This window comes from Schistocerca gregaria, chromosome X (genome assembly GCF_023897955.1).
Source record: "Schistocerca gregaria isolate iqSchGreg1 chromosome X, iqSchGreg1.2, whole genome shotgun sequence".
NCBI lineage: Eukaryota > Metazoa > Arthropoda > Insecta > Orthoptera > Acrididae > Schistocerca > Schistocerca gregaria.
Window position 1 is genome coordinate 840,399,169 of NC_064931.1, and position 26,064 is coordinate 840,425,232.

Consider the following 26,064-nt stretch of genomic DNA (forward strand, 5'->3'; position numbering starts at 1 on the left):
GCTCACGGGGATTCAGCTGCGGAGTTATCGGAAACATCGATAAAATAATTACCTACGAATGTAGTCTAAATGTACAAAATATTCATAAAAGTTTAAAATACAGTCTCGCATTTGTACTCACTTCCACAGTCACATCCACACTACCACTTGCAGTGTGAAGTATTGTAAAAATAGTCAAATGTTTTATAATATTTTAATGGAAGAAGCTTAAAAATGTTGACACAGGCGTGTTGAGCCCTCACAAAACAACTTTTATTAACCAAGCGCCATGATAATAAATTACAACCCGCCACTCAGAAAAATGACACCTCCTGCTACACCCATTGTATGTGGGGAGGGTGTCGTGGGTATTGTGGACTACTTTACCTGATGGGTACAGAAGTTGTAGAGAGTGAAGGGCACTCGTGGATTTAGAGCTTCTGTAGCTCTTCCGATATGTTAGTATTATTTGAATACACTTGGGTTGCAACTTGAATTAAATAAGTATGCCGGTCAGTGTGGCCGAGCGGTTCGAGACGCTTCGGTCTGGAACCGCGCGACTGCTACGGTCGCAGGTTCGAATCCTGCCTTGGGCGTGGATGTGTGTGATGTCCTTAGGTTAGTTAGGTTTAAGTAGTTCTAAGTTCTAGGGGACTGATGACCTCAGATGTTAAGTCCCATAGGGCTCAGAACCATTTGAACCATTTTTGATACAAGTATGAGGCAAGCAAGTACGCCAAGGCAGTTTAGTGACTGTCTCTCCCAAACTCAACAGCTCACGAACTAGTACTACGTTAACATGTGCGGCATCCACTGGTCCTCTGGTTCCCAGAAGGTTGCCATATATTATAGATTGCAATGTAGTCACCGACCGAACCCTTTCTCGAATCTATTTCTTTTGTCCTCTTGTAGAAGACATAACTGAAAATTACAAAATCATTTAACGTGGCTAATGCAATAATTTCTCTGGAGGTAGAAAGTATGGTGGAAAGAAGCAATACATGGGGGGAGGAAGGAAGACGATATGAAAAATTGAAGTGGTAGACATTAACGAGTAAGCAAAAGTGCGACTGGACAAACGAAAGAAATTTATGCTCTTGGTCTAGGAGTGTTCCTGGCCCCCATATACAGGGTGGTCCATTGATAGTGACCGGACCAAATATCTCACGAAATAAGCATCAAACGAAAAAACTACAAAGAACGAAACTCGTCTAGCTTGAAGGGGAGATGGTTCGCAGCTAGATGACGTTGCAACAGGTCAAACGCATATAAACTGCGTTCTTTTGAAATGGGAACCCCCATTTTCTATTACATATTAGTGTAGTACGTAAGGAAATATCAATGTTTTAGTTGGACCACTATTTTCGCTTCGTGATAGATGGCGCTGTAATAGTCATAAACGTATAAGTACGTGGTATCACCTAACATTCCACTAATGCGGACGGTATTTGCTTCATGATACATTACCCGTGTTAAAATGGACCGTTTACCAATTGCGGAAAAGGTCGATATCGTGTTGATGTATGGCTATTGTGATCAACATGCCCAACGGGCGTGTGCTGTGTATGCTGCTCGGTATCCTCGACGATATCATCTAAGTGTTCGGACCGCTCGCCGGTTAGTTACGTTATTTAAGGAAACAGGAAGTGTTCAGCCACATGTGTAACGTCAACCACGACCTGCAACAAATGATGATGCCCAAGTAGGTGTTTTAGCTGCTGTCGCGGCTAATCCGCAAATCAGTAACAGACCAATTGTGCGAGAATCAAGAATCTAAAAAACGTCGGTGTTTTGAATACTACATCAACATCTATTGTACCCGTAACATATGTCTATTCACAAGGAATTGCATGGCGACGACTTTGAACGTCGTGTACAGTTCTGCCGCTGGGCACAAGAGAAATTAGGGGAAGATGACAGATTTTTTACACGCGTTCTATTTAGCGACGAAGCGTCATTCACCAACAGCGTTAACGTAAGCCGGCATAACATGCACTACTGGGCAACGGAATATCCACGATGGCTGCCACAAGTGGAACATCAGCGCCCTTGGCGGGTTAATGTATGGGGCAGCATTATGGGAGAAAGGATAATTGGCCCCCATTTCATCTATGACAATCTAAATGGTGCAATGTATGCTGATTTCCTACTTAATGTTCTACCGATGTTACTACAAAATGTTTCACTGTATGACAGAATAGCGATGTACTTCCAACATGATGGATGTCCGGCACATAGCTCGCGTGTGGTTGAAGCAGTATTGAATAAAATATTTCATGACAGGTGGATTGGTCGTCGAATGGCCCCAACGTTCACCGGATTTGACGTTCCCAGATATCTTTCTGTGGGGAAAGTTGAAGGATATTTGCTATCGTGATCCACCGACAACGCCTGACAACATGAGTTCAAAATAATGGCACTGGGCACTATGGGACTTAACATCGGAGGTCATCAGTCCCCTATAACTTAGAACTACTCAAACCTAACTAACCTAAGGACATCAAACACATCTATGCAAGAGGCAGGATTCTAATCTTCGATCGTAGCGGTTGCGCGGTTCCAGACTGAAGCGCCTAGAACCGCTCGACCACAATGGCCGGCAGCAACATGCGTCAGCGCATTGTCAATGCATGTGCGAACATTACGGAAGGCGAATTACTCGCTGTTGAGACGAATGTCGTTACATGTATTGCCAAATGCATTGAGGTTGACGGACATCATTTTTAGCATTTATTGCATTAATGTGGTATTTACAGGTAATCACGCTGTAACAGCATGGGTTCTCAGAAATGATACGTTCACAAACGTACATGTATCACATTGGAACTACCGAAATAAAATGTCCAGACCTAGTTACGTTCTGTATTTCAATTTAAAAAACCTACCTGTTACCAACTGTTCGTCTAAAATTTTGAGCCATATGTTTGTGAATATTACAGCGCCATCTATCACAAAGCGAAAAAGGTAGTCCAACTAAAACATTCATATTTCTTTACGTACTACACGAATACGTAATAAAAATGGGGGTTCCTATTTTAAAAAACGGAGTTGATATCCGTTTGATCTATGGCAGTGCCATCTGGCGGGCCAACCATAGCGCCATCAGGTTTCCCCCTTCAAGCTAGATATCTTTCGTTATTTGTAGTTTTGTCGTTTGACGCCTATTTCGTGAGATATTTGGCCCGGTCACGATGAGTGGACCACCCTGTATAATAGAGAAAAACCTACAATCTGAATTCTGTTTGTCCGAGTATAAGTACAGTCTCTAATTAGAAAATGTATTTAGTTGACAGGTGGTTGGTTTCAACAGGCAGTATATTGTTATCCAAAGATGCGGAGAATTCTTTACTGATATGATGCTTCTGGGTTTTTACTTACACTCATACGGCGAAAGTTTCGATCGTGTGTTGCACCCAGGATCATTGTGAAACACGATCGTTTTGGGGGTCCATGTGTTATGATATGGGGAGGCACTATGGTTCATGGGCGTTCTGAACACCAGATCTTTGAATACAACACACTCATAGATCAACTTTATTGTGACACTATACTCTTTTACCTTTTGCGTCTTTTCATGGGTGCACTCGACCCTGACTTCATTTCATAACGAGTGACAGTATCAAACAGATTCGGCGAGTTGACTGGCCTGCCCGTTCCCCCGACTAAAGTCCCGTGGAGCATAAGTGGGATGTATTGGGAGGGGGGGAGGAATGAACTGATGCACACCAACGGCCACCCTGCACCTGTCAGCCGCGCTGGCGGAGGAATGGAATGGCCTGCCACAGGAGCTCCTCCCATCCAGGTAGCCAACACGAGAGCATTCACTGCTGTTCGCACACCCTATTAACACCACTGTCCAACCTTTTGTAATGTTCACGCACCATCATAAATCGCTTTGACTACAATGTAGTTATTGTCTTTTAATAAGTGTCATTTCTGCTCGTCTCACTGCAAATTTCTTTCGGTTACCTCCTGTTCTATACTGAAGCAATTTTTTCCATATATTGTCCAAGTTTTATCGCGCTGTGTTACTTGGCAGAAACATATCACGCTAAAGTGGATGGAACAATCATAGGAGTATACTCAGAATATCAGGATGTTCGTAGTAGCTTAGCTTTAAATGGAACGACCAGATAAATCAAAGTGTGAGGAAGGTTCAGATTTACCGGAAGAAAGTTAATGACGCTTAATTTAGCCACGAAGGGATGGTTGCGTAAAAAATCGGCATCGACCAAGTCTCCCAGTCACATTTACGATCGAGAATTACATTGTTAAATAGTTGTAAGTTATCGTTGAACTTCGGTACAGAGTAATGTATTAAGTGGACAAGAAGAGTGATACCTCAAGTCGCACTGCTTTCCACTCAATTATCATGCAAATTAGGATAGATACAATTGTTACAGGTTGTGAAAATTTCATATTTTATGTATATCCCATAATTATGTCTATAAGTAAATATGAGTATTGAATTCAATCATTGTTTATGTTTGACCCTTCATTTACTTTAAGTTATGGGATTTGAATCAGTGTCCTAGAAGATATTAGCATTCATTTCAAGTTCATAGCCAACGCACTACTCCAGTCAGATAGAATTTGTCTCAGTGAACCTTTGTACAAATTTCTCACTTTAAGAGCTACGCATAGAGCCGAAATTTTCGCGTTATGCACTCCACTTTGAGCACAGAAAATTTAGTAAATACTTCTTAAAGAGGTGGCCTCTCCACCACCACCGGGTTTTGGAGAAATGGTTGTATCCGTACAAGGAATGAGTTTCAGTTTCTCTGGGAAGCAGTCAGTTACATTAATTGTGGATTTCGCATAATTCAGACTGAGTTTCGGTTATCAGGAAAGTAATCAGTTTCATAAATCATAGTTACTGATTGGCGACTCCATAGAGTGCTGTGTGCACAAAGACCATATACGTGAAATTAGAAGGAAAGTCAAAGTTGGCAGTAATATTGTTGGTTTATTGACAGAAAAATCGATTTTCAATCACATAGTGCTGTGGTGTACAAATTAAAGTCATAGGCACTGGTATCAGGTTATTATCACTAACAAAAGCTAAGAAACGATATAAGTTTTCTTAATCGACTTACATGTTAAAAAATTGAAGTTATACACAGGCAGATAATGTTTAGCATTAGATCATCACCTGTCTAACGTGTCTAGCACCTGCCTGCAGTTAGTGCGTCACGAAAATTGAGTTTGTGGAGGGCTCTATTCCACAGTTATCAGCGCCCGTAGAAATTCCCAGTATTGAAACAGTCCAGTCTATCAACAAACACCAAACATGTTGATGAGGATGAAATGATGAGGACAACACAAAGTCCTAGCCCTCAGGGTTGCGTGATGGAGCCTGAAATATATTTCAGCAGCTTTTTAATGATAATGATAACATGGCGATTATGGATAATTTGTATTTCGTCTATGTGAATCTGTCACAATATTCCATAAGAACACAATTTTTTTTTACTGTCCACCAGTTCCACTTCATAGCAAGAATGGATAAGCCTTTTGGGAAGAAAGTAATGTGTGGCAGTAACATATTAAACCTTAAAACCACAGGGCGATGACAAGCCCTCATAGACGATTGGAGAGAGTTGCCAGGTAGCCCTGACCAATCATTGGCAGTGGGCCTAACCTTCCTCACAGCAGCAACAAAAAGGTACTCGCATATACCGCACTAAATGCCCACCGTTTGTTTGTTCGTCGAAAGCAGTAAATTTCAATCCGTTCATATTGCTGAAGATAACAATCAAATAACTTGACACTTTTGGTTGTTCTGCCGGATATAAGCGTCGTTGTTGCACGATATTTCGGAAACGTAGCTCGTAAGCTTCATCAGGTGCGGCCTGAGACTGTTCCTCAAGTGGACCTGGTCCAGCATTAATGTCTATGGCCTTCCCTCTCCACCGGCGAATGCAGGCATTCCCTCCGCAGTCCGCGCCCGATCGCCACAACCTGCTGGAGCGCAATCGTTCCGTTTACCATCCGCTGCGGTCCTGGAGGTTTCCTCTGCGGTCCGTACCCACCGCTCCTGGGTGTTCCATCTTCGGTCTGGTGCGTTTGGAAATCTGTGTGGCTTGCCAGGCGTTCTTCCTGTTGCCCTCTCCCACTATGTGTTCCCTCTACGGTCCACGCCCATGGAACAAGCTTACTTGCGTTCCATCTTCAGTCTGGAGAGCCTGACACTCTGTCTGAGGGCGGTTTTCTCTATCCTCGCAAGTTATTCTATTCATGGTGTGCTACAGCTGTCCCCGTTGCTCATTTAACTATTCCAGAGCAGGATCCAAGGCTCTACTTTGCTAGTACCCCATGTCGTGGTTAATGAGGTTGTCAGTTCCTTTTATCTCTATCGATTCCCTTGTAACACTGTCTCAAATTCTGGGTATCTGTCCTATAATCTTGGTTTCATCATAATTCATTGTATGACCTAGTTCTAGACAGTGCCCAGCAATGGTTGATTTTGTCACCTGTCTTAATCAGGTGTGTCTTTGTGGTTCCTTGCACCTGATATCCACTGTTATTGTAGTCTGGCCAATGTAGAACATGCCACATTGACAAGGTATATTGTAAATGCCTGGTTTCTGTAACCCCAGGTCGCGTTTAACATTTCCCACCAGTCCCTGATCTTGCTGGATGGACAGAAGACACACTTCCTGCAGCATTAACGAAGGATTCTACTGATTCTGGCAGAAATAGAGCCAGCATAGGCTGGATACGCCATCTTTTTTAGTTCATCTTGCTCTGCTTCTGGACCTGTGGTGTGATGACTGTTTGGAGTGCCATCTCAATTTGTTTGTCAGTATATCCATTTTTGCAGAACACTATTTTAAGATGTTCTATTTCCGTTGACAGACTCTCTTCGTATGACAGGATACATGCTCTACGGATATGTCTCATGAACCCCATTTTCTGCACAGTGTGGTGACAGCTGCTGGCCTGCAGATATAAATAAGTGGTGTGGGTTTTCGATACACACTGTAGCAAAATGATTCATCTGATTTCCTTTCAAACAGTAAATCCTGAAACGGCAGTTAGGCATTCGTCTCCAGTTCTATGGTTAACTTGATATTCGGGTGGAAGGAGTTAATGTTTTGAGGGAACTAATTGAGCCTGTCGTTCCCTTGAGGCCACAACATGAAGGTGTCGTCCACATACCTGAAGAAGCATGTGGGTTTATACCTGAAACTAAATAAGCTTTTCACACTTCATATGTGCTTCTGTGTAAAAGGTTATAGAGATTAGATTTTGGTTTGTAAATTTCACCTATCGCTAGCCACTCAGTCTGAATTAGTTTTAGGTATGTGAGTTCCATCAATTAAATTTTTTATATATGTTCACTTGATAGTTGTAGTCGAAAAATGTTTAGAGCCATCGACTTAAATGAAAAATATATATATGTTCACATCGTTCTTGTAATAGAAAATATTTAGAGCCCCTTACTTCAGAGAAATATATTTCCAATTGCTTGTGGTAGTGGAAAATGTTTTAGAGTCACCCACTTGAAGTAATTACCTTCGGCTTCAGTGAAAAGTGCTTTCTTTTCTTGTTTTGGGTGGAACTTCCCTAGCGATAGTACTTATCTTTTAAGATAATGTAATTAGGTTGTATTATATATATATATATATATATATATATATATATATATATATATATATATATGTATGAGGAGAATGCTTATATTTCTGAATAATCTAAAATCTTAACACGTACTTGCAAACAGCAGACGGTTGATATTTTTCGTCAAAAACCAATCATGTACCTGTAAACTCATATATAAATGTGAAAAGTGAATCACGTTACTGTAAACTGAGGCTTTGCAAACACTGTAACACTGTTAAAGAAATCTGAATTCAAAAATAAATTCACTTATTTTATTCTAAAAATGTCGAATTTTGTTATTATTTCATCCCTGAATCACCATAATTCTTTTCATTAAACAAATATTATAAATGTATTTTTGTGTGTCTACAAGACGTGGATACAGCCACGCTGCACTGCACAGACATATAATGTTTGCTGCTTTAAAAACAAATAATTTTTGAATAACACATGCTGGTCTTCGTCCGGCGGTCACGAACACGCAGTGCGCCTCAGCCCTTTCTTTCAGCCTTGGCGCTGTCAGCCGCACGGCTGGCATCTGATGCATCGCGACCAAGCTGTCACAATCACTGGATTCCACGCAGGTGAGGCGAAAGCTGGTCTGTTACTGACTCAGGTAACATTACTGAGGACGTCAAGGCTAAGATATGTGTCTCATACAGTTCCAGTAGAATTCACTTCATATACAATATCCCCCAATAATCTTACATTGTCAGGACGTTGTGTGTCATTGAAAGAAAGAAAAACAGCAAATTTTATTAAATAATAAACGATTATTTATTTGTAATCCAACTTAAAAGTAGTTTTCCATTATCATATGCGGATACAAAAGCACTTTTTTTGGTAAATGTTCTTCAGTTGATGGACGTCCGTAAAAACCAGGTCTGGAATGGAAGCAAAGTTAAATATTCCACACAGTCACGTACTCTTCTCATCCCGTTTAAAGTAGATGATTGTCTCTTTTTGATGATACGCAGCTCGTGGTCGTGCGGTAGCGTTCTCGCTTCCCGGGCCCTGGTGCCCGGGTTCGATTCCCGGCGGGGTCAGGGATTTTCTCTGCCTCGTGATGACTGGGTGTTGTGTGATGTCCTTAGATTAGTTAGGTTTAAGTAGTTCTAAGTTCTCGGGGACTGAGGACCATAGATTTTAAGTCCCATAGTGCTCAGAGCCATTTGAATCGTTTTCCTTTTGATCAAATACTCGGAGCACTCGAACCAAATCTATATAAGAGATGACAAGGTCATGCCAGTGAATTCCATGATAGAAGTGTGTTAGCCACATTGCACCTCTACATTTTTTAATGCACTTCACATCCTTGAATGGTTTCGGCGACGCAACTCTTGATGTAAATGTTCTTATTATTCCATCACTTTGTGTAAATGCTATTATGCACATTCTTTAATTATGAATCGCCTGAATTCATCATAGTAAAACCCTTGAGCCTCAGCTACGATCCTCACATCTTGGGGTAACATCGTGATCTGCCTTAGAGGTAGCAGAGCGCCTATTAATTTATACAACTCGTGGCACTACACCAGTTAGCGGTCAGTAGTTAACAACACAATCATACAGAACTAGAACATATGGGGCAGTGTGACCTGGGAATTTTGTTGAAGATTCAAATTGAATCCGTACATCTACAGGCCCTGTTTTAATTATATCATTCTGTTCTGAACAGTCTGTCACGATTATTGCTGCTACCCTCTTGAAACTCTGTGGACTCAGTAGGCATCCTTAATTTTCAACGCCTTCGTAGTAAGATGCTCGGAATCTCACATACATGTCAAATGCCAGACTGTATACATTGCTGTCCCACACTAAATGTAGATTCTCGTATGGGCAGTATTTGGAATTCAAGTAGACTCCGGCGTTAGTTAACTTGCAGTGGTCAAATTCAGATAAGTCCCTTAATACATACCCATGTACATACCCATGCCTTTGAGTTTGAAATGCGAGTATGATGAATCAAGATGCTTCCAACTGCACTGATGTTTTAATAGCTCAAGTATGTGTAGATGCCGTAGGTAGGACTGGGTACTCAAAAAGCTCCCATGATCGGAGGGTTAGTGGTAAATTCGTACCGGCACTCATGTCACTTTCACTCTACACCAAAACAAGCTCCTGTTTAGCGTTCATTAAAAGTCGCTGCATGTCCTCAAAATAAACCAATAGGAACTTTTAGTGGCACGCACGCAGTACATCAGCTGTATCACCCCTCACCATCCGGTGCATCTGTGAACCACCTCGCATTTTCCAAACTGTTTGAATCAGAGGGTGAGGCTGAAATGTACGTCTTAAGGATTGACGTTATTCTGACATTGCGTGTATGGTCGATTTCGATACCGTTAAGCTCATAACCTGTCTCTTGAAACAGGAATGCTAGGATATTTTGCGTCAGCTTCGAGAGCGTTACCGCAGTTCCGTCAGCTTTCTTAAATGTACAGTCCAGTTACAGGAAGCTCTTGCAAGGCAGTGTTATGGCGTCCTGATGCTGGGCAACAATTATAATTTCATCATTTTTGGTAAATGTGGTTGAAGCGTAGGGCTTGTGTGAGTGGTATTCATGAAGTATAATTTGGTCATTTGGTCATCATACACTGAGCTCGGTGTGCTAGCATTATACCTTACTCCCATCTCGCCTTAGATACAAGCGTACAATGATCTCTTCTCCTCGAAAGTTAACAATGTGATATTTCTGGTCAACATTACACAGTTGTAGGTAATCCATTGTCTTAACTGTCACCGGGAGATGCATAGCGTTTATGGGGGCTTGAACTATTTTATACCCAGTACCTACTGTAGGGAAGAATCTGGAAACTGAGTGAATCAACTTATCGTTGAGGTATGAGTTTGAGGCAATATTGCACTCAACCTGTATTGTGCTGATTGGAAGTATATCTACAGCTTAATCCGACTCGTAAAATTACTGGGGTCCTTCACCAAAACAAGATCCTTTGCAAAACCTAGCAGTGAACCTATTGAATGTCTCTGTCTAAAATCGGTCGTAGCACTCTCCGTCCGTCCTTCAGATTTAAGGGTATTAATGTTTTCCCATAGTTCCATACCTTTTCCTAGCTGTTTTAAGACTTCGTTTAAACCAACTATATCGCAGGCACCAGGTTGTATTTGTAGTATCTCCTTCCGACCGTCAGTTCCCAGATGCAGTTTATTGTTGCTCTTTGTGATATTTGGAATGCTGTTATACATCTCCAGACCAATCAGCGCAATACTCCAGTCCCCTGCACTTAAATCAATCGGCGGAAAGTAATTTGCCCGTAATACTGATCCTCGCTCTTTTAAAGTCAGAGTGTACGACATTGCATGTAAACCTCAAATGGTAGGCGTGCGTTCAGTGATGGCTCTTTTATATGAGTGGATGTTCGCATACATGCTCTGACGAGAAGAGGAGAAAGCGCGCATTTTAGACTTCTCAATGATCGGTCTAAATAAAGCGCGCATTCTAGATGTTCGCTGATGTGGGCAAAGGCTAATTTGCCATGGCTGTGATGAGGGACATAGTGCAGCCCCGCCTATAAGTGAACCTACAGCTGACAGAGCTGCAAGGGCTGGAATGAGGAACGTAATAATTCCACCTGATGTCTTTGGTAGTGGTAGGACACTAGGTGGTTTAATTGCAGCCTTCTTCTTGTACTTCTTCCCACCCTTCAACAGACATTTAGCTGCACACATAAAAGTGAGAATACAATTTTTCTAACAACCTGGTTTCTTCTTCTGTGCCCCCAAAGTTGTTCGTGCTGCATTCATAATTCGTTTGAAATTCATCACCCCCGAGCCCAAATTAATTTTTCCACACATGGTTTTATCAACTACGAATGCAGCAATGCACTGACCTATTCCGAGATACTGTCTTTGTCTTATTTCCTTGGCTTTATCGGCTAATATTGAGTCAGCAACGTGGCATATGGCAGGTCGTGTTTAAGGCAGGCTTCGTCTTGTAGGTTAATACCTTTATCACTGCGTGCCGGGCGTTTCTGAAGCTTTGTTCCAGGCCCACAGACGTTACATCCCAGAATGCGCAATTCACCAGGCGATTTGTGGAGAATACCACCTCCACCTCTTATTATAGTATGCCTACTATCATGCATGGTACGCTACTGAAGAGATAGATGTCTACGCTTCCTGTTATATACTAACTCGTACGCTTCCTGTTATATACTAACTCGTCAGCGTCAATCCAACTGTTTTATGGTGAGGGAAATCCTAGCCATTTAACTAGCGCTCTATTCCCGCTACGTCTTATCACGGGTTTCATGAGAAATACACCTGATTCAGAACTCTTCTGCAGTTCCTCCGTGTAAAAGCATCCTGCAATTTCTTCACACTTGCAATCCTTCAAGATATACACTCCTGGAAATGGAAAAAAGAACACATTGACACCGGTGTGTCAGACCCACCATACTTGCTCCGGACACTGCGAGAGGGCTGTACAAGCAATGATCACACGCACGGCACAGCGGACACACCAGCAACCGCGGTTTTTGCCGTCGAATGGCGCTAGCTGCGCAGCATTTGTGCACCGCCGCCGTCAGTGTCAGCCAGTTTGCCGTGGCATACGGAGCTCCATCGCAGTCTTTAACACTGGTAGCATGCTGCGACAGCGTGGACGTGAACCGTATGTGCAGTTGACGGACTTTGAGCGAGGGCGTATAGTGGGCATGCGGGAGGCCGGGTGGACGTACCGCCGAATTGGTCAACACGTGGGGCGTGAGGTCTCCACAGTACATCGATGTTGTCGCCAGTGGTCGGCGGAAGGTGCACGTGCCCGTCGACCTGGGACAGGACCGCAGCGACGCACGGATGCACGCCAAGACCGTAGGATCCTACGCAGTGCCGTAGGAGACCGCACCGCCACTTCCCAGGAAATTAGGGACACTGTTGCTCCTGGGGTATCGGTTAGGACCATTCGCAACCGTCTCCATGAAGCTGGGCTACGGTCCCGCACACCGTTAGGCCGTCTTGCGCTCACGCCCCAACATCGTGCAGCCCGCCTCCAGTGGTGTCGCGACAGGCGTGAATGGAGGGACGAATGGAGATGTGTCGTCTTCATCGATGAGAGTTGCTTCTGCCTTGGTGCCAATGATGGTCGTATGCGTGTTTGGCGCCGTGCAGGTGAGCGCCACAGTCAGGACTGCATACGACCGAGACACACAGGGCCAACACCTGGCATCATGGTGTGGGGAGCGATCACCTACACTGGCCGTACACCTCTGGTGATCGTCGAAGGGACACTGAATAGTGCACGGTACATCCAAACCGTCATCGAACCCATCGTTCTACCATTCCTAGACCGGCAAAGGAACTTGCTGTTCCAACAGGTCAATGCACGTCCGCATGTATCCCGTGCCACCCAACGTGCTCTAGAAGGTGTAAGTCAACTACCCTGGCCAGCTAGATCTCCGGATCTGTCCCGCATTGAGCATGTTTGGGACTGGATGAAGCGTCGTCTCACTCGGTCTGCACGTCCAGCACGAACGTTGGTCCAACTGAGGCGCCAGGTGGAAATGGCATGGCAAGCCGTTCCACAGGACTACATCCAGCATCTCTACGATCGTCTCCATGGGAGAATAGCAGCCTGCATTGCTGCGAAAGGTGGATATACACTGTACTAGTGCCGACATTGTGCATGCTCTGTTACCTGTGTCTATGTGCCTGTGGTTCTGTCAGTGTGATCATGTGATGTATCTGACCCCAGGAATGTGTCAATAAAGTTTCCCCTTCCTGGGACAATGAATTCACGGTGTTCTTATTTCAATTTCCAGGAGTGTATGTCCCAGGGTTCGTCCTATACACTTTGGATACTGTGAATATCTCTGCTGACCAGTTTGGTAATTACGATTTCTTGAACGCTGTCTTGTGTTTTGAAATATGTACTAGGTCACCTAAATTGAACCTCCGTTTGCACGGGTCCAGCATCTAAATGCGGTAATATACTGTGTCCATAAGTAAATTATTACGAACATCGATTGGTCCCATTGGTTCGATTATACCTGCAAATATCTGTGGGAGGATATGTAACCACTTGTACGAACCGCGAAGATTAAAACGCATCCACATTTCAGCTTTGACTGTTCTGTTCAAACGCTCCATGATGCTAGCTTTCAGGTGGGTAAACATGGAGTAGTGGTGTATCCCGTACCGCTCAACCACAGTGTTGAAATGTTCGTTGTAAAACTCACCACCATGATCAGTTTGAAGACTGTCCGGACAACGATTCATTCCTGTCTGCAGCAAACGTTCAAACGCTACAGCAACATCTCTAACTGTTTTAGTTTTCACAGATAATGCCCATGAATGTTTAGAGTGTGTATCAATAAAAACTAAAATGTATTTTATTCCATTATTGTTATGTGAATATTGACTCATTTCTACAAGATCGCCTTGCCACAAGTCATCCTGCCCTTTAATTGTAACATGCCTGCAAGGGTATGTTTTCCATACTGGCTTGTGCAGTTCTCGAACTACGGTCTCCATACTTATTCGATGATACCTCTCTCTCGAAGATCAGAGATTATCGAAACAACCTCATCTGAGTGAGCTGTATTTCCTCAGCAGCCGAAGTCATAAACAGCCGAAGTCTGTCTATTAGTTCGTCTGGCTCATCATAATATATATAGTGCAGGAGTTGATAGCTCACCCCTTTATGCAGAAAGTCTACACCCTCACCAATGCTTGTAGGTTGCTCATTCAGTAAAGGTTGTATAATGGTTGTGTATTTAGCGTTTTGCAGGTCTCTCAGTGTTCCGTCAGGATTTTTTATACAGCTCAGTCAATTGTAGTATTTCACAATACTTTTTGCGGTCATTGGTAGAGTATTTTAAGTTTTTCGAGGGCCTTAGGAAGATTAGATTCATTAAAATAGGTTTTCTTTTAAACTATGTATCGCCGATGCGTATTGTGCTATGGGATAAACTTACAGTTTGAGAGCCGAGCATGTATGGTCTCTCCTTGCTGACAACAAATGCTCTGTCTATTTTACCCGCCCCATACTGGTTGGGGAATTCTGAGATTGGATCATTATCACGAGAAGCCATCTTACTGATAGGTTCGGTAACAGATTCAAAAGTTTCTCTTAGTGTTTTCTCGCGATCCATATGTCCAACCCCAGCAAACATACTTTGTCTCGAACTGCTTGACTTTAAGCTTTGTCGACATCTCGGAGCATACTAATCAGAGCTCTGCATATCATGTGGTTTTATATATGCTTCGTTGTTCTTATTCTTCTTCTTCTTGTTTCTTACACCTCCTTCTTCAATAACAACAACCTCATCTTCTTTCTTCCCCTCAATTGCGCTAATTATATTCTCTAGCCGATTTTGGTTAAGCAAAAGAAGTTTCTGAGTGTCCTTTAACTCCCTTACAACCTTACCGAATCTTCCCTCAAGACTCTTAAATTTCATATCGGTGTACATGTGAGCATTCTGTCTATGCACATCTAACGTCTCAGACTGAGCGTCTGGCATTCGTGCGAATTTGTCCATGGTGTAGTGTCTACTGATGCACTAAGCTATTTTGTACATTTATGTATGGAGAAACTCCTGGAAGTTGCGTCTACACCTACCGTCATTCGGTTTGCGACTTTTATCAATAATGAGGAACCCATATTGTGAGTGGTTCCAACAATAAGCACATATCATTGCAAATTCATCGTATAACATGTCGGACCCTACATGAGCCTGGTAAATGTGTTTTAAATTGAGACTGTCTTGTGTGAAGATAATGAGGTTGGCGTTATCCATCACCAACTGCTTTATGATCCTGGAATGTGTCTGTCTCAGATAAAATATGACGACCAAAGCAGAAATATCTACGGATTTGACCCTGCTTTTCAACAGCCACATCGTCAAATATGAAGACACTGTTAGGCTTTACTTCTTCAGGTGGAGGGATGTCGTCACTTTCACCGAATCCTCTGTACGTTAAAACATCTACTCCATCTAATATTTTCTGTAGTAACTGGTACTTGGGTTGAAAGAGTGTTTTGGAGGAGACGAAAAGGTGCTCGAAGCAAACTCCGTCTATGTGCGGTAACAGAGCCATGAAGGCATTTGTCTTGCGACAGTTGGAAATTATCGCTCGTATGCTGTCAGGAAGGAGTGCTCCATTCCTCATCTTCTTCTTATTGGTCTTCTGGTCTGAGCATCATCACAGAACCAGTCACCTACAACAAAGTCCTGGCGGCGAGGGTGCTTCACCCAGCCTGCCATGATACTGTGCTAGGTACAGGCGTTCAGTACGCTTTTATATGAAAAAAATGTGTGTGTAGCCACGATAGCGCATCACCTTACCAACTGAGCTACAACGGCTACACGATAGAATGAACTCCTAGTGGTATATTTCAAGGGAGGAGTGTCACTTACATTAACGTGGATAAACGTATACTAAAGTACATTTTTGTCTAGAGAAATAAAAAGACAAACAGAAATTTAAGATTGTAAATATATTTATTTATTCCCGATCTATAGTTATGATCAGCATAGACAAAAATAACTTCGTTCTTTTTTAAACGGTGCAGCAGAAGTACAGTATTTGGAAAATAGCTGCTTCTTGTATCCCTCAAATTCAGCACATATATCTCCTAATTTTATAGGCGCATTGCAATACTCTGGTATTCCTTCAGTAAATTTGAGTTTAACATTTTCAAAAATCTATTCGAGGAATAGCAGAAGACTTGGGCACTGCAGTTACACAGGTACTAAATCAATGATTTATAACTTCTATGTGAATGCTACATGTGTGAAGCCAGTTAATAATGTCACTGTATACAGCTTGAACATGTGGGCACCATCTATTTAGTCTCTATTGTACTAATTACTGCCATGTCTAGATTGAATAATTTATCAACAGTCGAGTGCTGCATGAAAATAATATCACCGTCAGTACTTTTAATTCTTAGCGTAGCATCGTCATACATTGATAGAATATTCACAGTTAGACTGCCGCAGTACATGTCCCAGTAAGAGTGGGATGGAGGTTATTCGGTAGTCATATGCTTCTTGAAGTATGTGTTTACACAACAGAATTCATCCCACTCGTAGTCAGAAAACCTAACTGTAATATTTTTCGGCACATTTTAGAGCAATAACACAGTTGACAGGCTACCGTCTTATGAAACTTCAAGTCCTACATGAAGACTTTTTGAACCACTAACTGTTAACACATAGCATGAGGTGAACAGTAAAGGCTATGGTGCACTGGAGGTCAGTATCACAACATTCATACCAGCGCAGTTAGGCTGCTGTTCTTGCATAGGTGGTTTTACATGTCTTGTGCGATGATCAATGGACGACGCGTACAAAGGTGACCAGTACTGTGAAGCCACCTCAAATGCAGTCTCTGGCACTGTCAATAGCACCTCGCTATCCTGCTCCAGAATGCTGAGAAGCTGTACTACAGGATCCTGCGTGCAAGAGTCCGAGGTCACCACGTGTGCTGACCCCGACAGGTTGGAACCTGCTGAGGCTGACGTCACGGGTGCAGCTAGCGGACAAAGAAGAATATTCACGAGCATAATATGCTGCTGCTACAGAAATAATAATAATAATAATAATAATAATAATACTTTAGCGAAATAGATACTTACTTTTCCGCTGCTTCCTCCTCCTATTCTGCTGCTGCTGCTGTGGTGACAGACGCTTCATCTTGACTGACTGATTGACCTGAACAGAGATCGAGCAGCTGCTGAGTCCTCCTCATATACCATCCACCTATGCCATTATGACGCCATTTTCATTTGGCTGAACCTTGTGATCACATGACCTGTCGAAGTGCCCTATAGCGGTGAGCTCGTGAACTAGATCGGTTCATAAGTCTGCTAGATTGGAGGCAGTTGTCTCTTGTGGGCTGGGAGCTTATATGGTGCTTTTAGAAAAGGCAGACAGTTCGAACAATAGAAGATGTTTCCATGATATGGGTAATGCATCTTTAAAGTATCTCGCTGCAATGCATTTATTTGCAAGACCGTATTTTTCCCCTTCATATGTTCAAGCATTAATGCGCACTTCCATTCTGCATGTAGGAAGCTATGGGGGCAGTCCTCGACTGAATGCTGACAAACAACATAGCTGTTAAACTCATCCCGCTCAAACATTAATAACTCATCGATAGAACGCATTCGTCACAGCCACGAGGGTCGGGGGTAAGCAGTTGATCTTCAGTGGTATATATCGAGTATACTAATATGCTTAGATCGTAGGGAATTGACATCAACTGGACGTCTCTTCTGTTTTGGGAGCGTGAATGCTTCATGATGAATATTTCGACAGTTTGTGCATGTGCATGAGCATGTGATGGTTACGATATGCATCCTGGCTCCCTCCCTCTGCATTGCCGAAATCTGCTGAACAGAATTTTTGTACTTATTACTCCTACACTCCTCCATTATCATACTCTTCCATACATGATGTAGTGAACTGTGGCTACAGGCCTCCCTCGAATGTCTACATGTAATGCAGTTATTGAAAGCTCCTTTATCCTTCACATTCATCTCAATGATCGAACACATGCCGATGGTTTGACTAAGACAGCTCAGCAAAGACTGAATGTGCACCACCGATTCCGGTCATCTGAGTGGAGAAAAAAAACAGCCGCCATCTTGGATAACGATACTCGCGTAATCAGCTGACGTCAAGACAGCGTCCTCTGTGTATCAAGCCATGTGGTGGATACAATGGGTGCAGCCATCTTGAATAACGGTATTTGCATCATGGTCTGACATCACAGTGGCCCTCTCTGGCGGCTACGATATGAACTAGGTCAGTTAGAGTCCAGACTCGGTGGCAAACACACTGGTTAAATGATAAATAAAGTCCATTTTTCCCACCATTTTCCTAGGTGTGATGCATTATCATGTTGGTATCTGAACTTTCCGCAATTTTTCTGGTGGAGGGGGACATGACTCTTTCGCCCTAAAATCCGACATCTATTATGACATCATTGCCGACATGTTGGATGACATCATCGCCGCCATTTTGGATAACTTTACTTTCGGGCAGTATCACACTTGTCCCAGTACTCAGACGACACAAAAAGGGGGGTGATCTCTTGTTTGCCACGTCTTTTATACCTTTGTCCCAAGCAGGCCACTACTCAGCTGATTTGGAAGTACTACTTATCGTTAGTGTTTTGCTATCCCTGTTTACACTAATGAAAACCAGAATACAGCCTCAGGCTGATATGGAACTGATCTGTTGAATGTATGTCTGAAATTCCGAGTTAAAAGCATTTCCTACGTTGGAAGAAACAATCAGACACTGTAAGCTGACACTCTTTGAGTCGCACGAAAAATACGCTGACCAGTATTTGTCTGACCTGATACCATCTACATATTGCAAAAACGAATTTGCTAATACCTGGCGAAAAGCTCATGAAAATTCATCTGACACACACAGACACACATATACATACATTCCAGTGAAAGTCAAAAAATATTTTATTTAGTTGGAGGGTAAAGCCTATGAGGGGAAAATCGAAATAAAACTTAGCCCTAAAAGCAGTGGTACATATAACGCCTTTTTGGACACATGTTGCAACGAAGCAGGAATGGAGTATGGTATATGAAGACCTCCTTTTTCAGTCTCACGAAAACAATGAGAGAAAGGTATTTTATTCCAGAATAAGATTTTCAATCTGCAGCGGAGTGTGCGCTGATATGAAACTTCCTGGCAGATTAAAACTGTATGCCCGACCGAGACTCAATCTCGGGACCTTTGCTTTTCGTTGGCAAGTGCTCTACCAACTGAGCTACTCAAGCACGACTCAGGCCCAGTCCTCACAGCTTTACTTCTGCCAGTACCTCGTCTCCTACCTTCTAAACTTTACAGAAGCTCTTCTGCGAACCTTGCAGAACTAGCACTCGTGAAAGAAAGGAGTGCTAGTTCTGCACGGTTCGCAGGAGACCTTCTGTAAAGTTTGAAAGGTAGGAGACGAGGTACTGGCAGAAGTAAAGCTGTAAGGACTGGGCGTGAGTTGTGCTTGGGTATCTCAGTTGGTAGAGCACTTGCCCGTGAAAGGCAAAGGTCCCGAGTTCGAGTCTTGGTACGGCACATAGTTTTAATCTACCATGAAGTTTCAGGTATTTTATTGTTATTCATCGCTTTATAGTTTCACAAAACATTCGCTTTTGATTGTTACCCAACTTGGCTTACATTAGAGCCAATTTTGGGGACATATTTTGCAGTCTGGTGTTGGTACTACAAAATTATTGTTTCAGTTGGCTTCCACAGGTTCTTCAGGTGATGAGAATGGCTATAGGCACAGTTTTTGTTTCACGTAAGAGAACAAAACTAAATCGTTAAGCGATGTTTCAAATGAATACTGGCTGTGAGGCAGTAGTCAGATACTTTTCTTCGTCCAATAGTTAACTGTTAGACCTTCTGTGTTATAAGTTTCATTGTCATGATCAATAATTAAGCGGAGCTCTTCTATCTTCTGTATCAATGGCTGTAACATTTCCACTTCAACCAAAGAAACAAGAGGCTATTTTCTTGTGAGTCCCTTACGAGGAACCACTTTTTTTGTCTCGATTCACCTAGAAACATCCAAGCGGTCGTCTGCGGTTTATTTTCCGGCTTGTGCGAACATATACAAGCTTCGTCCTCTATTGGGCTCTTGGGTACGAATATTGCGTTTCCTGGGTCGAATTTCTCTTTCACCATTTAACTCAAAATGTTAAGTAGTTTCTGTCAAATTTTAAAGAAATCCATTGGGTGAAGGATGTACCGAAGTCGTCAAGAGGCGTCTGTGTTACCGTAACTCACATGCAGACAGCCTTAAAACATGTTGCGCAAAGCATCTACTTTTTTGTAACCCGAACCTATTTATATTCTGCTCAACAAATCTCGTCTTTAATGGAAATGTCACCATCATGAAATTCTGCAACCCAGCAGCAAACAGTCTTTTCCGAAGGTGACCAGTTACCACTAGTTCAACGAAGCCATTCGTTAAGTTATTTCGAAATTCATGAAAAATCTTTCACCGGGAATCTTAAGAAATTTCTCTTTTATTCCTAACATTTTTTTTTTCTTTAAGGAGTCGCTGTAAACGAACTACTCGGTCAGCTTATGAACTACCATTGCTTATAACCACTACAAATGAAAAAGTCTTAAACAAAAATAACTCCACATCTGAGCAAATCCATTTGGTGTCATTTGCGTGAACTGAATAGGCAACGCTCGTAGCAACCACAGTTGGCTTCAGTACCGCTCAATAGATGCAATTTTTCATTGCACGTCTGAAACTTCGAGCGTGCTTTGACGACGGAGTTGCAGACAATGTGGAGGAGGAGAGGCAGGCCACGCTCTCCATCTCCGCAGTTGCCACGCCGTATACTTTACCTCACTGGACCGAGATTTCAAAGTGCATGTCTCCCACTGCTTGCTTACTGTTCGCAACACTCTACTTGGTAACTCAGAGATGGCTGCGTCGACTGAATAGACGAACGGACTGAAGGGCTATTCCAGCGTCCGGCAATTTAGGTCACCTATTCACCGCCTGAGCGCCCCTTAGATGTCCCTGGATGCTTGATGATGGCCAGACGTAACTAACTGACAGCATGTGTTGTAGTCCAACACGGATTCTACAGTTCAGACTGGTCGGAGCCACTGACGCGTATTAACTTTTTAGTTGCTATTTATTTAGCTCTTCTCATCCGAGTACCCCAAACGCTAACGTAAACTTTCTAACTGAAGTACTGTGCAAATCGTATCATGTTACCACAACAAAATTTTAACCATACTAAAATAATTCTTGTTTACTTTATATCACCGAATAGTGAACCACTACAATTTTGCAGGTTTTTACAGAGGTTAAGCACTTTTCGATTTTGCATTCTTGCTATTTCCTCTTCACGCTAAAACCCGACCAAACAAGGAGTGACCCGTATGGTTCCAACTTATAACCTCATTCACTCCGATATGCTCAGTTTCTATGCACCAGGTAGTGGCGATTTATTTAAAGAGGAGAGATTAATATACTTGTGTGATTGTGGTTACAATTTGTACTTACGCACCCCACTTAACGAAGACTGATAATGCAGAAATAACATTAGATTTCTTTACATTTATTGTTTCAAACGTTCCTTGTGTTTGCGATTAGGTAGATTAGTCACTTTAGATAAAATTAGTTTGGGTATTTTCGCTTTAAGTGTAAAGTCACTGACAGACAACGCAAAGCCGAACTTCATTCAAAGCGTGCATAGGCAAATGCCCTCAGTTTACCACAATCTCATCACTAAAATTAAACAAAAAAAGTGCTAAGTATGTATTTCGATGTCTAAGAAACTCTATAGCGAGAAAGTGATCCATAAAATCGACATTTGCCATATGACTGTTAGTTCAATCTTCTTCTCTATTGTGCTCCAGCGTTCAGTCTGGCGCATTAACTTGGAGTTTCGCACAAAATGAAGCAACATGAAAGCACGAATTATCAAACAGTTTGGTGATAGGAGTGTAACTGCCATTTGTAACAGCTATTTATGCACATCGTCCTGTTTTTCCATGTCATTGTCGCCGGCCGGTGTAGCCGTGCGGTTCTAGGCGCTTCAGTCTGGCACCGCGTGACCACTACGCTCGCGGGTTCGAATCCTGCCTCGGGCATGGATGTGTGTGATGTCCTTAGGTTAGTTAGGTTTAAGTAGTTCTAAGTTCTAGGGGACTGATGACCACAGATGTTAAGTCCCGTAGTGCTCAGAGCCATTTGATTTGAACCATGTCCTTGTCAACTGGAAGTACCAACTTCCCTTCTTCATGTGGGTTTACTCGAGATTTCTCAGTACCATAAAACATGTGCTCCTTAGTTCCTGAACCAATAGAACATAAAAAGTACTTTGTGATGTTAGTTTTCAGTGTCATTACAAAGCCACAGCACCACTGCAGCACAACTACAAGTTCACTTACAGCTTTCCTTCTGCTTTCACTTTGATATTCATCAAACTTTTTCATATAGCCACAGGAAGCAATTCCTATTAAACATTTTACTCCCCACATTATAGTATATTTGCGATGTATTGTTTCATGCTACTGTGACACTGGAAGGGAGTAATTTGACACTTTGCTGATAAAGACTTTTGTTTAGCATGTAAGAAATACCGTACTTTGTAGAGACAATCGCTGTTACTGTTCTCCAAATCAGTAACGTCAAGGAAATGTAGGAAACGAAGTCTAGTCCTGGATCATTTCCCTGACAAACTGTTTGATACGAAAACCGTTCTCAACCCCTCAACTGAGACCAGTAACGTCTGGTACAAGGATACGTGACGTATATCTTCATCAGGTTTATGTCTAAGAACGTACTTAGTTCTGAAACTGTATTTCGGAAGTTTCATTTTCCATTCTGCAGAGTGTAGCGATTTATCCAAAATACAATACGTCGTATCACTAGAGATGAAATCGTCCCAATAAATAAATAAAGGGGCGTGACTCTGACAATATTGATTTTTCCTAAGAAAAGTAAACCCTAAAATTTTGCCACTGAAATTATCGTCCATTTTCCTCGAACTGAATGCTATCTGAGTCAGATATCCTCAGTTATGTTCTGAAACAGGCAAAGACCAAAATGATACATATCTCATTAGAAATATGCAAAGCTAATTACTAAAAGCTTTCAATGATAGATAATTTCCAACCTGTTACGCCACATGATGATCAGAGTCAATTGTACACATGCATAATACGTTACAAAAACTACAAAAATTGGTTTCGATGTATAAATCTTGATTTCTCTATCGGAATACAATTACAGAACATGAAGGAAACTATTTATCATTCCTGATGATTGTCCATAGAAACAACCTGGATTAATCGTCGACGCTGCCCTTCGTGGTTGGTACATGCTCGCCATCTGAGCAACAGCTACTACCTTAGGTGCTGAATCATTACGAGGCTTCCACTGCAGAAAACTGGGTCCGTTTGAAGCCCCAGGACTGATTACAAACAGCATGCAAGCATCTACGACCAGCTGTCCACGGCAGAGGACACGAAATAACACAGGGAAAAAGGTAACTTCTGAAGAAGATCATTCACCACTAACGTTCCAATTGATTCACCCAAAAATGGAACCGCCCCAATGATTCACTTCAGTAATTCATCTCACTACATACATTTACAAAGAGAATGCATGAAAACAATATGACATGAGGAAGTCCTGATATGAAACTTTATATGAAAATATAAATATTTTCCAAACAATCCTCGCTGCCAAGATATCGAAGTCTCTGAAGTGATACATTCGCAAGAAGTTAGATCTGAAAGGAGACAAATCGTGATATAAAAGCCTTCCAGATTCGAGGGGCTTCTAGTATTTCATCCATGATAGACGTGTGTATGACACTTTGTTCATATTAAGTGAAGCCAAACTACCATCAGAAAGGGGTGTAAGTAACCTTGCTCATAAATTTTATTCCTGACTACCATGCCTGGATAATACTAGTAACGTACTTCTGCCAGTGATGTTAGCATCCATTCAGTTCATCTTTTTTTTAATTTTGTTTTTTCGCAAAACCATTATAATTATACAGTGTGACCCACCATCTTATATGATTAGTGAGTCGGCAGATGTTACAAAGTGTTATGATTGCACCTAGTTTACATGTTAACAAGTGAACTGCAACCAGTACATATATACAGATTTACAATGGGCATCTATATTACTATTCTAACTCTACTTTATAAGCTACTAATTTCTAATCACTATTGCCTGCAGCGTCACAGTTGTGTCAGCAATGTATATAACCCTACTATACAACCTTGCTCATAGAGCTAACCCCGATGAGCGTGCCCCTGACACTAGGCAGGTCGAGGATGTCTACATCGCTGCAGGTACCTATTTAATTTCCTAATTCGAAGTCCTAAAAAACTATGGTTCTAGCCTTTGTCGTATTTGGTGCATGTCACGATTCGGTGTTACTGTTCCCCGCTCCCCCTGGTCCTGCAAGTGGCGGATTCCAACCATAATGTATATTGGCCAGTCCCCGCATAGGCGGTATAGGATTAGGGCTCTGGACACGTTTGGTGTTTCTTATTAATCACGGATGTCCCTCAGATATTCTGTCAATACTTTCCGTGAGACCTCATTTGCCAAACTGTTCAGAGTTTGAAATGTGTCTTCACGTATCAGTCAGTGGTAGGTGTCATTGTTCGGTAATTGGCATCGTAATGTGGTTTCTGTATCATTGAAAAGGGGGCACTCGTACAGCACATGGTCGAGAGTACCCTCCGATGTGCCACAGTCACACGCGGGCGTCGCCGTTTTCCGAAACTGACATAGGTATGTCGTGTAGGGCCCATGACCAGTGAGAAAATGGAACAGTTCCATGGTTTGCTCGAAGTACTTCATCCCTAGTCGTTCCTTCACATCTGGTGAAAATTCAAATGTTCTTCGGACAGTTTCTTCTGCTTCCCGTCATTCCTGCCACAACTCTATACCTCTTCTCCTTATCGCCCTCTTGTCCTCAACCCTTAAGCCCAGTACATCGCCTGTTTTCATGAACACCCCATTTTTGGCCCAGTACCATGCTCCCTGTTCCTTGATTTTAAGGTCCAAAAGACAGAGCCCCATTATGAAAAAACAGAGCCCAAACTGGAGATGTCCTGTAGGCCCCCACAGACCTTAAAATCATGTTCCTCTGCACTCTTCTCACTGCCATGGTGGGCACTACCCTCATGAGCCTGTGGTCCTAGACTCCTGAGCCGTAACCGCCTATTGACGTTAAGATGCTATTGTGGTATAGTTTTATGAGAGGAGGGGAAGGTGAAATCTTCTGTGACCTATGGACATGAGATTGTTCAGTACTTGCAGGGCTCTCTGGGTAACAGTTTCAATGTGCTTTCGAAAGTTCCACCTTTCGTCAATGATGACACCTAGGTAACGCGCCTCGCGTCGCCAAAGGATTGGTGAGCCCTAAATTCTCACGGTGGGATTCCTTATCAGCTGTCCTTTCAGCAAAAGGTATATCGACTTGCTTGGGGACATTGCCATTTTCGTGTTTTTGCACCATAGTTGTAGTTTTCCTATGGCACTTTCTATTTTAGGCTCTATGTCTTCTCGGCTTCAGCCATCAACCAACAGGAGGAGGTCATCCATGTAGGCTATCACTTCTATCATGTCTTCACATTGTTGTAGGTCGTCCAACAGTGGCCCCATGTGGACGTCCCAGAGTAGGGGACAGAGAACAGAACCCTGGGGGCATCCTTTGTTATTGTTTTTCCCACTCTCCCACTAGAGGATGATAGCCAGACCTTCCGAGTGAAGGAAAAGAGTGAAGGCCACCACAGGTGGTCGAAGGCATCACTGATGTCCACCATGATATCAACCACATACTTGTGTGGGGCTAAGATACAGACCTCAGCCGCCAGCGTGACTGCATCAGATGCCGACCACAGCGGCCTGAAGCTGAACTACCTGCTACTCATTGCTCATAGCAGTCAGAGTGCTGCCAGTCTGTCAGTCACCAATTTTCCCCAGCAG